General features: G+C 38.7%; 1 long non-coding RNA gene across 1 annotated transcript in view; it reads left to right on the plus strand.

Annotated features, from left to right (window-relative positions):
- LOC101903969 (uncharacterized) overlaps nt 1–1925 on the plus strand; it is a 38150-nt gene extending 36225 nt beyond the window's left edge. The window contains exon 3 of the long non-coding RNA XR_236085.5: nt 1787–1925. This is a non-coding gene — a long non-coding RNA (uncharacterized lncRNA). The remainder of the gene's footprint in view (nt 1–1786) is intronic.
- Nucleotides 1926–12037: the final 10112 nt, after the last annotated feature.

The following is a 12037-nucleotide window of genomic DNA, read 5'->3' on the forward strand; positions in this document are numbered from 1 at the left end:
TATATTAAAATTCAGATCTATTCTATTTAATTTCTGTAAGAATGAAAAGCTAAAGCAGAATGCAGTCAGTACACACTTAATGGTCAGCAGAATTTGCTGTTGTTTAGTTGCTCAGTCATGTCGGACTCTTTGCAACCTCATGGACTGCAGCACACCAGACTTCCCTGTTCTTCACCATCTCCTGGAGCTTGCTCAAACTCTTGTCCATTGAATCAATGATGCCACTGAATCATTTCATCCTCTGTCACCCCCTTCTCCTCCTGCCTTCAATCTTCCCCAGCATCAGAGTCTTTTCCAATGAGTCAGTTCTTCACATCAGGTGGCCAAAGTACTGGAGCTTCAGCTTCAGCATTAGTCCTTAAAATGAATATTCAGGACCGATTCCTTTAGGATTGACTGCAGTTCCAAGGGACTATCAAGAGTCTTCTCTAACATCACAGTTCAAAAGCATCAATTCTTCACCACCCAGCCTTTTTTTACTGGCAGAATAGTAGTGAAGTGAAAGTTACTCAGTCATGTCTGACTCTTGCGACCCCGTGGACTATAGTCCACAAGGTTCCTCTGTCCATGGGATTCTTCAGGCAAGAATACTGGAGTGGGTTGCCATTTCCTTCTCCAGAATAGGACACTTCAAAAATTACCATATCCAATCCCTGAAACCTTTGACTATGTTACCTTACATGGCAAAAAGGAATTAAGGTTGCAGATGGGATTATGGTTGCTTATCAGATTACCTTAATCTAGGGAATGGTTATCCTTGATTAACCAGTGGGTCCAATGTAATCTAATTACAAGAAAATACAGAGATACTGAAGAGAGAGGCAGAAGAGTGTCAGAGGAATCACTGTGAGAAAGACTTGACTGCCATTACTAGCTTTGAAGATGAAAGGGGACAATCATCCAAGGAATGCATACAGAGTCTAGGAGCTAAGACAGGCAAAGGTCTCTGGGCCCTGCCCATACCTTGATTTTAACACAGTGAGACCCTTTTTAGACCTCTAACCTCCAAAGCTGAAACATAATGGAATCATATTGTTTGAAGTAATTAGGTTTGCATTAATTTATTGTAGCAAAATAGGAAATTAATACAGTTTTCAAATTCCAAGATTACAGAATAAATTTTGATTTCTTGCAAATCTAGTGCTGGAAGAGATTATTGATATAAGTTCCAGGAGTCAAAAATTGGAAGGCTTGGCCTGATTTAGATTCATTATTAATCTTATTTTCATTTGAACAAGTACAAGGAAAATCTCTCTACCTAATCTATAAATTCTGAGCACTTTCCTTTCTCTAAAACAAGCAATATCTATTTTTATTCCATTTTAAGCATATTATTTTATTTTATTCCAATTTAAGCATATTATTATTGTTAAACTTATAGACAAAGGCACCCAAAATTACTTAGAAAAGAGAAACATCAAATTCCATGGTCCATGATTTAAGCTATTCTGCCCTGTTACTTCACATTCCTTGCTCTTTTTGTCTTTCCTCCTCTTTTCCATCTTCCTTTAGCAGTCCTTTGTTTTAACTCTCAAAACAATGATTTCCTCACGCTTGATACTTCTCTGGCTAAAGATCCATAAGAATACATCCCTTTTTAAAAAGTCTCAGTAACCTAATATTTCTATTTCTCTTCTCTTCCCCTTTAGTAATAGTAGTAATAATAATAATAAATGAAAATTTTAAGCACTTCCTATGTGCTAATATTGTGAAAAATGCTTTACATACATTATATCATTTAATCCTCATAAAAAATAAGAAGTAATTACTCTATTTTTGTTTTCAGATAAGAAAAGTGAGGCTTAAAGGTTAGAGACTTGCCATAAGTCAGTTAGCTCAAAAGTAGAAGAGGAGGGATTCAAATCCAGAGAAGTGTCCACTTCAGGTGAGTGATTTTAACCTCACTTTCTGCTACCTACTTATTTAGTTTCTCCCTGGGAGCAGCTACCATACTATCTCCTATGCAAAAAGTACCTGAATGCACAGTGCTTAGGATAAAAAATTATAAAGTGTTAAGTGCGCTGTCCTGAGGGGAGCTCTAGCTGGTTAAGAAATGAACAGAGTAAAAGTGAGGGAAATGAGCAACCCAGGCAAATATGGATGCAAAAGCCAAGGGTATCCACATTAGAAAGTAGACCCTGGGAATATCAAGGCAGAGCCTTTGGATTATTTAGTTTCATATTTTGAGAACTTCGCACCAAGTCTGTGTACAGTGAGTGTTCTACCAGTGATTTTAAAGCTGATATTGCTGGACCATTAGGGATGTGATGATAATATTGGAGAATCATGTGTTTTATAGTCAGTATTCTAATATATCAAAGAAAATTATCCCTCTACAATGATAAGACTACACAGACTATTTAAAAAGATGAGTTTCTTGGCTGTTGGCTAGGATTATATCAGTTCAGTAAGGTTATATCCTTGTTACTTCATCATGACCAGAATCTTTGCTTAAAAGATGTGTATGTGTAAGAAAATAGAAAACCAAATATTACTTAAACTGTTTGTTAAACAATATATATCAAAACACAAGGATTGTGCAGTATAATGAATTAAAAAGCTTTACAATGGTGAAATAGGCCAGAACTGTAATGTGTACTCAAAAATTAATTCAAAGTTGAGTTTAGTTCAGTTCAGTCACTCAGTAGGGTCCAACTATATGCAACCTCATGGACTGCAGGGAAGCCTGTCGATCTGAACTCCTGCAGCTTACTCAAACTCATGTTCAAAGAGTCGGTGATGTCATCCAACGATCTCATTCTGTGTCGTCCTCTTCTCCTCCTGCCCTCAATCTTCCCCAGCATCAGGGTCTTTTCAAATGAGTCAGTTCTTTGCAGCAGGTGCCAGAGTATTGGAGTTTCAGCTTCAACATCAGTCCTTCCAAAGAATATTCAGGACTGATGTCCTTTAGGATGGACTGGTTGGATCTCTTTGTAGTCCAAGGGAATCTCAAGAGTATTCTCTAATACCACAATTCAAAAGCATCAATTCTTCAATGCTCAGCTTTCCTTATAGTCCAACTCTCACATCCATACATGACTACTGGAAAAACCATCACTTTGACTAGATGGATCTTTGTTGGCAAAATAATGGCTCAGCTTTTTAATATGCTGTCTAGGTTGGTCATAACTTTTCTTCCAAGGAGCAAGCGGCTTTTAATTTCATGGCTGCAGTTACCATCTGCAGTGACTTTGGATCCCAGCCCTCCCCCCACCCCACCCCCCACCCCCCCCACCGCCCCAAATAAAGTCTGTCACTGTTTCCATCTTTTCCCCATCTATTTGCCATGAAGTGATGGGACCGGATGCCATGATCTTAGTTTTCTGAATGTTGAGTTTTAAGCCAGCTTTTTCACTCTCCTCTTTCACTTTCATCAAGAGGCTCTTTAGTTCTTCTTCACTTTCTGCCTAAGAGTGGTGTCATCTGCATAACTGAGGTTATTGACATTTCTCCCAGCAATCTTGATTCCAGCCTGTGCTTCATTTAGCTCAGCATTTTGCATGATTTACTCTGCATATAAGTTAAATAAGCAGGGTGACAATATACAGCCTTGACATACTCTTTTCCTGATTTGGAACTGGTCTGTTGTTCCGTGTTCTTGTTTCTTGACCTACATACACATTTCTTAGGAGGCAGGTCAGGAGGTCTGGTATTGCCATCTCTTTAAGAATTTTCAGAGTTTGTTGTATTCCACACAGTCAAAGGCTTTGGCATAGTCAATAAAGGGAGTGTAGATGTTTTTCTAGAACTCTCTTGCTTTTTCAATGATCCAGTGGGCATTGGTAGTTTGACCTCTGGTTCTTCTGCCTTTTCTAAGTCAAACTTGAACATCTGGAAGTTTATGCTTTTACATACTGTTGAAGCCTGGCTTGAAGATTTTTGAGGATTACTTAACTAGCATGTGAGATGAATGCAGTTGTGCAGTTGTTTGAACAGTCTTTGGCATTGCCTTTCTTTGAGATTGGAATGAAACTGATCTTTTCCAGTCCTGTGGCCACTGCTGAGTTTTTCAAATTTGCTGGCATATTGAGTGCAGCACTTTCATAGCATCATCTTTTAGGATTTGAAATAGCTCAACTGGAGTTCTATCACCTCCACTAGCTTTGTTCATAGTGATGCTTCCTAAGGCCCACTTGAGTTTGCATTCCAGGATGTCTGACTCTAGGTGAGTGATCACATCATCATGGTCATCTAGGTCATGAAGATCTTTTTTCTATAGTTCTGTGTATTGTTACCACCTCTTCTTAATATCTTCTGCTTCTGTTAGGTTCATACCATTTCTGTCCTTTATTGTGCCCATCTTTGCATGAAATATTCCCTTGGTATCTCTACTTTTATTGAAGAGATTTCTCTCTAGTCTTTCCCCTTTCTATTGTTTTTCTCTATTTCTTTGCATGGATCACTAAAGAAGGCTTCCTTTTCTCTCCTTGCTATTCTTTGGAACTCTGCATTCAAACGAGTATATCTTTCCTTTTCTCCTTTGCCTTTTGGGTCTTTTCTTTTGTCAGCTATTTGTAATGCCTCCTAGGATAACTGTTTTGCCCTTTTGCATCTCTTTGTCTTGGTGATGGTCTTAATCACTGCCTCTTGTACCATGTCAGGAGCCTCCATCCATAGTTTCAGGCACTCTATCTATCAGATCTAATCCCTTGAAGCTATTTCTCACTTCCACTGTATAATCGTAAGGGATTTGATTTAGGTCATACCTGAATGGTCTAGTGGTTCTCCCCACTTTATTCAGTTTAAGTCTGAATTTGGCAATAAAGAGTTCATGGTCTGTGCCACAGTCAGCTCCTGGTCTTTTTTTCCTGACTGTGTAGGGCTTCTCCATCTTTGGCTGCAAAGAATATAATCAATCTGATTTCGGTGTTGACCATTTGGTGATGTCCATGTGTAGAGTCTTCTCTTGTGTTGTTGGAAGAGGATGTTTGCTATGACAAGTGTGTTGTGTTGGCAAAACTCTGTTAGTCTTTGACCTGCTTTGTTTTTTCTCCAAGGCCAAATTTGCCTGTTACTCCAGGTATCACTTTACTTCCTACTTTGCAGTCCAGTCCCCTGTAATGAAAAGGACATCTTTTTTGGGTGTTAGTTCTAGAAGATCTTGTAGGTCTTCATAAAACCATTCAGCTTCAGCTTCTTTAGCATTACTGGTCGGTGCATGGGCTTGGATAAAAGTTGAGTGAATAGGTTAAAACTTTATGTTTCCAAATATGCCCAGTTATAATCTAATAATTCCATGAACAGAGTAATGAATTACTTCTTCTGGTCATCATACTTTAGTGCTAATTGACTTATCAGCTCAACTTCTGTGCCAGGTGACATATAGCTGAGATATGGATACAGAAGGAAGACAAATTTTCTGGAAAGGATTACACAGTTTTATCTAGTTGGAAGTATTAAGGGGCTAGTTTCTTTGGGGCTGGGGGTGGGTGTAGGTATAGAAGAGAGTAACATAAAAGAGAATAAAAAGTATGAAAACAAAAGGTAAGATAATACAACTAGGGATAAATGTTTATTTTACCATTTTTCTACTCTTGGTACTTAAACCAAAATGGAAACAATAAATAATTTCTAGGTCTCTACTTGAAAGGACTGCACCATTCAAAATATAATGCTGTCCTCAAGAGGAAATGAGATTTGAACACAGGTCTGGTACTAGGATGAGGAGAGTTAAGGCACATCATCTAAGCATATGAATATGTATATAGTAGCATAAAATAAATAATAATTTCATTTAATAATACAGTAGGTACCACATGGTAGTACTGAAAGAATTAACCAGGAAATGATGCAAAACTGGGAAGAGGGAGCCATCATTAAGGCCTGGATTCAAGAGGTACAGAACCAATATACAGGGGTCTGGAGGGAGCATCTGTCTGATTTGCCCTGTATTCCTAGGTATGTACCACATTGGATTCAGTTCAGTTCAGTTCAGTCGCTCAGTCGTGTCCAACTCTTTGTGACCCCATGGACTGCAGCACGCCAGGCCTCCCTGTCCATAACCAACTCCCGGGGTTTATCAAAACTTATGTCCATTGAGTCAGTGATGCCATCCAACCATCTCATCCTCTGTTGTCCCCTGCTCCACCGGCCCTCAATCTTTCCCAGCATCAGGGTCTTTTCAAATGAGTCAGCTCTTCGCATCAGGTGGCCAAAGTACTGTAGTTTCAGCTGCCACATCAGTCCTTCCAATGAACACCAAGGACTGATCTCCTTTAGGATGGACTGGTTGGATCTCCTTGCAGTCCAAGGGATTCTTCAACACCACAGTTCAAAAGCATCAATTCTTCTGCATTCAGCTTTCTTTATAGTCCAACTCTCACATCCATACATGACTATTGGAAAAACCATAGCCTTGACTAGATGGGACTTTGTTGGCAAAGTAATGTCTCTCCTTTTTAATATGCTGTCTAGTTTGGTCATAACTTTCCTTCCAAGGAGTAAGCGTCTTTTAATTTCATGGCTGCAGTCACCATCTGCAGTGATTTTGGAGCCCCCAAAAATACAGTCAGCCACTGTTTCCACTGTTTCCCCATCTACTTGCCACGAAGTGATGGGACCAGATGCCATGGTCTTAGTTTTATGAATGTTCAACGTTGGATTACTCTTACTAAAAGAGATTTTTCATTCTCTCTTCTCATAGTAAATAGAAGAGGGCAACTGAAACTCAAGGGACCCCTTTTTTCTTCTCATGACAGCCCTAAGATTCTCAACCTAGCTGGCAAATTCTATAGTACTAATCAGAGGGCTGGCCCCATAGATCCACAGAATAAATACTCTCTAATTACACAGTGAAGCATAAAAAAAAAAACATTTAATTTGGAGATCTTAGCAAGTGGCAACTCTGATACTTCCTAGCAGTATGAATTTGGGTCAGTTGTGTATTGGTTTTGTTTTCCTTATCTGTATAATGGGATTACTAAGTTCAACAAAGGATTAACTGAACTATAAGCATAACTGAGGTAACATGTAAATGTGTCTGATAATTATTAAAAACTCAAATGTTGGCTATAAATTTGAAAGGTGACCATATTGCTATATACAGCTGGAGGCTGACAGCTTTCATTGAGGGAAGTTGTGTGGTATTTAGAAATTGGGTCTTACTGCTCAAGGCAGTTAGATCTGGAAGATCACTGAAATTCTGTTTCTGAGAAGCAACCATCTAGTCACATTCTTTCTAGGTCCTAAAGCACTGATACAAAATATAATACAAAAAGATTAACAGAAAACTTAACTACATTCTTTGCTCATTGTGCATATGCTTATATCTTGGCTGTGTATCAGTTGGTGTCAATGGGTGATGATATTATTAGGCTGGCAAAATTAAAAACAAAAAAAAAGTATCAAGCATTTTATTTAGTCAAATGTATTTGACTTAACAGGAAAACACATCTTATTCAGGGATTCTTTCTACTATACTGATATCAAATTGTCTTTTCTTAATACAATGGTGATAAAAGATAGTAATTATTCAAATTACCTTTCATAGGAAAATGAAAAGTTTTCACTCTATATCAGTTTCCCAGTTTTTTCTATTGTTAATTAATTTTTAAATTAATTAAATTTGAAAGTCTAGAAGTTCCTGACTGTAGCACCGACCAATTAATGGTTTTTATTTTTATTTTTAGCATTGACATTATCACGAACAGTGCTAAGAGGAAACTTTCTGAAAAAAGTATCTGATTGTTCATTGAAAAATGCCAAGTTTTAAAATCCTTACTTGCCTTTCTAAGTATCAAAACCTAACCCCCACCCCCTCAACCTCCCACCCTTAGTTCTGAGGAGGAAAAGATGTGAGAGGAAAGAATAAGCAAGAGTCAGACATTTCTGGGCTCCTGTGGGATCCTACTGACTCAAATATTTAAAAGTGTGGAAGTGGCACAGAGGAAGCTCACTTATTGCTAAGAGGAAAGGTTGCAATTGGGCTTGCACCATCCTCTGCAAGCCTGCTCAGAAGGCTTCTCTGCCCTGACCTAGCTCCAGGCAAGTGGCTGTCAGGCCTGTTTGGGGTAAGCAATACAAAGAAGATAAAACACCACCAGCAGTTTGAATATCAAAACTGCTACTTGAGTTGCCACACTCCCAGCAGAATAATGGCACTCACATTTTAGAGGATTTTCATGGGATGAAATTTTAACAGATATAGTAGAAAAATTGAAGAAAATAACTCTATAAAAGTTTAAAGTCCATGCACAGTGGTAGATTTTAAATCCATTGTAAAGTCTTGGTTTTGACTACCTCTGATTAACTTTCAAAGACATTTCTATTGTAAATTAATAAACAAACTTTTATAAGGACTGGAGATAGTTTCTGACTTAAGAACTTAATCATGAAGTTGTTAATCTTTAAATGATTTGCAAATATAAAAAGCTACTATTTTCTAAAATTTACCAGCAATATTTGTCAAATTCTTATCATTATCTTTTCATTGAATTTGACTTGAAAAGTAATTTTTATTTGCAAATGTCAATTCTGAGTGTTATGGTGAGTTGTATCAGACCTGTTATTCAGACATATTCACATTAAGTTAAGAGAAACAAAGAGAACCTAGAAACTCTGAAATCTCACAAGATTAATCTGTTATCAGAACCAAGAACATATATGTAAAAGTTTGGTTTGCTCAAACTATTTCAAGCCCCACTCATAATCCTAGACACTTATTTAATCTGAACATATACTTATGTCACGCGAGTGCATGTTCCTAGGTTCTTTGTCTCATCAAAACAAAGATTTGGAGCAACGGACATTAAAGCCCTCGGCGCCTCACAGCTCTCGGGTCTTGGACAAACTGTGTTACAGCTCTTAGGTAAATCAGTATTACAGCTCCATTTTATTTAGAAGATAGCAGGAGAATCCAAGACTCGAAGAGAAGAGAGTGGAGGAGTCTGTGGGGAGGGAGAAAGAGAGAGAGAGAAAGAGAGAGAGAGAGCGTGCATGCACGCAGGAGAGAGAGTCCGTGAGAAAGCGCTTTGGCTCCTCCTTTTATGTTTTTTCCTCCACCTGGACCTGCCCTATGCAAATTGGGCTTAGCCAGGAGTGCTGTTTGTTCTGCCTGAAGTCTTCACTCTGGTCCTCTGACCTTCCTTTGACCTTCCTTGTCTTTTAGCCACCGCCATTTTGGACTCCTTTTCCCTATTCTACCTACTTAACACTTACAAGAGAATTTGCTAAATAACCTCGTGTCAATAAGTGATGGGAATAGTTGCAATAATACAAATAGACTCGACAATAGCAATGATAACATATATTCCCTAGAGAACATGGTGGCATTTATGTTCTTTGATTAAGATTTGACATTTTACCTCCCAGGAGAGCATCCCACTCTTTGACCTCTTCTTCTGGGTTAAGAATTATTAATTGCTCATGCTCTGATTCTGTTTATTTGTTAGAAAAAACAGAAAGGAGTTCCACCTCTTTCCCATTTTTATGCATCCTTTGTGACTGGCTAAGCTATATTAGGTTATATATAAAATATATATATATATGTATTTATGTATATTAGGATAAGTATATATGCCAAGAGAACACACCAGTCATAACAAACACCCTCTTCCAACAACGCAAGAGAAGACGACACATGGACATCACCAGATGGTCAACACCAAAATCAGATTGATTGTATTCTTTGCAGCCAAAGATGGAGAAGTTCTATACAGTCAGTAAAACAAGACCAGGAGCTGACTGTGGCACAGACCATGAACTCCTTATTGCCAAATTCAGACATAAATTGAAGAAAGTAGGGAAAACCACTAGACCATTCAGGTATGACCAAAATCAAATCCCTAAAGATTATACAGTGGAAGTGAGAAATAGATTCAAGGGATTGGATCTGATAGAGTGCCTGAAGAACCATGGACGGAGGTTTGTGACACTGTACAGCAGTCAGGGATCAAGACCATCCCAAAGGAAAAGAAATGCAAAAAGGGAAATGGTTGTCTGAGGAGGCCTTACAAATAGCTGTTAAAAGAAAAGCAAAAGACAAAGGAGAGAAGAAACTATATACCCATTTGAATGCAGAGTTCCAAAGAATAGCAAGGAGAGATAAGAAAGCCTTCCTCAATGATAGGTGGAAAGAAATAGAGGAAAATGATAGAATGGGAATACGAAGGGAACATTTCATGCCAAGATGGGCACGATAAAGGACAGAAACGGTATGGACCATTCTGTTGGTATGGACCAACAGAAGCAGAAGATATTCGGAAGAGGTGGCAAGGATACACAGAAGAGTTATACCAAAAATATCTTCATGACCCAGATAACCATGATGGTGTGGTCACTCACCTAGAGCCAGACATCCTGGAATGTGAAGTCAAGTGGGCATTAGGAAGCATCACTACGAAGAAAGCTAGTGGAAGTGATGACATTCCAGCTGAGCTATTTCAAATCTTAAAAGATGATGCTGTGAAAGTGCTGCACTCAATATACAAGCAAATTTGGAAAACTCAGCAGTGGCCACAGGATTTGAAAAGGTCAGTTTTCATTTCAATACCAAAGAAAGGCAATGCCAAAGAATGCTCAAACTACTGCACAATTGCACTCATGTCACATGCTAGTAAAGTATTGCTCAAAATTCTCCAAGCCAGGCTTCAACAGTATATGAACCGTGAACTTCCAGATGTTCAAGCTGAGTTTAGAAAAGGCAGGGGAACCAGAGATAAAATTGCCAACATCCATTGGATCATCAAAAAAGCAAGAGAGTTCAAGAAAAACATCTAATTCTGCTTTATTGACTATGCCAAAGAAAGCCCTTGACTGTGTGGACCACAACAAACTGTGGAAAATTCTGAAAGAGATGGGAATGCCAGACCACCTGACCTGCCTCCTGAGAAACCTGTATGCAGGTCAGGAAGCAACAATTAGAACTGAACATAGAACAACAGACTGGTTCCAAATAGGGAAAGGAGTAGGTCAAGCTATATATTGTCACCCTGCTTATTTAACTTATATGCAGAGTAAATCATGCAAAATGCCCTGCTGAAGGAAGCACAAGCTGGAATCAAGACTGCCTGGAGAAATATCAATAACCTCAGATATGCAAATGACCCCACCCATATGGTAGAAAGCAAAGAAGAACTAAAGAGCCGCTTGATGAAAGTGAAAGAGAAGAGTGAAAAGTTGGCTTAAAACTCAACATTCAGAAACCTAAGATCATGGCATCTGGTCCCATCACTTCATGGGAAATAGATGGGGAAACAGTGAGAGAGTTTGTTTTCTTTGGCTCCAAAATCACTGCAGACGATGACTGCAGCCATGAAATTAAAAGATGCTTACTCCTTGGAAGAAAAGTTACGACCAAACTAGACAGCATATTAAAAAGCAGAGACATTACTTTGCCAACAAAGGTCCGTCTAGTGAAAGCTATGGTTTTCCATGTAGTCATGTATGGATGTGAGAGTTGGACTACAAAGAAAGCTGAGAGCCGAAGAACTGATGCCTTTGAACTGTGATATTGGGTAAGACTCTTGAGAGTCCCTTGCAATGCAAGGAGATCCAACCAGTCCATCCTATAGGAAATCAGTCCTGAATATTCATCTAAAGGACTGATGCTGAAGCTGAAACTCCAATACTGTGGCCACCTGCTGCAAGCAGTTGACTCATTTGAAAAGACTCTGATGCCTGGAAAGATTGAAGGTGGGAGGAGAAGGGGACAACAGAGGATGAAATGGTTGGATGGCATCACTGACTCAATGGACATGAGTTTGAGTAAACTATGAGAGTTGGTGATGAATAGGGAGACCTGGCATGCTGCAGTCCATGGGGTCGAAAAGAATTGGACGCGACTGAGCCACTGAACTGAACTGAACCAATATTAAAGTGGTTACAATGTGTAACAGAACACCATTCATGCATGCACCTGTATTCCTCAGGTTTATTTTGACAGTGGGTATGTGTGTGTGTATGTGTGTGTGTTTGAAGGGAAGATAATAAATACAGCCATGTATATTTTGACACAATATTGAATGTCATAAAGCAAAATTTAATATTTTTCTTCTTTAAAGCCAGAAAAAAAGACCATTCATCAATGAATCTATTAAAA

This window comes from Bos taurus, chromosome 10 (assembly GCF_002263795.3).
Source record: "Bos taurus isolate L1 Dominette 01449 registration number 42190680 breed Hereford chromosome 10, ARS-UCD2.0, whole genome shotgun sequence".
Classification (NCBI taxonomy): domain Eukaryota; kingdom Metazoa; phylum Chordata; class Mammalia; order Artiodactyla; family Bovidae; genus Bos; species Bos taurus.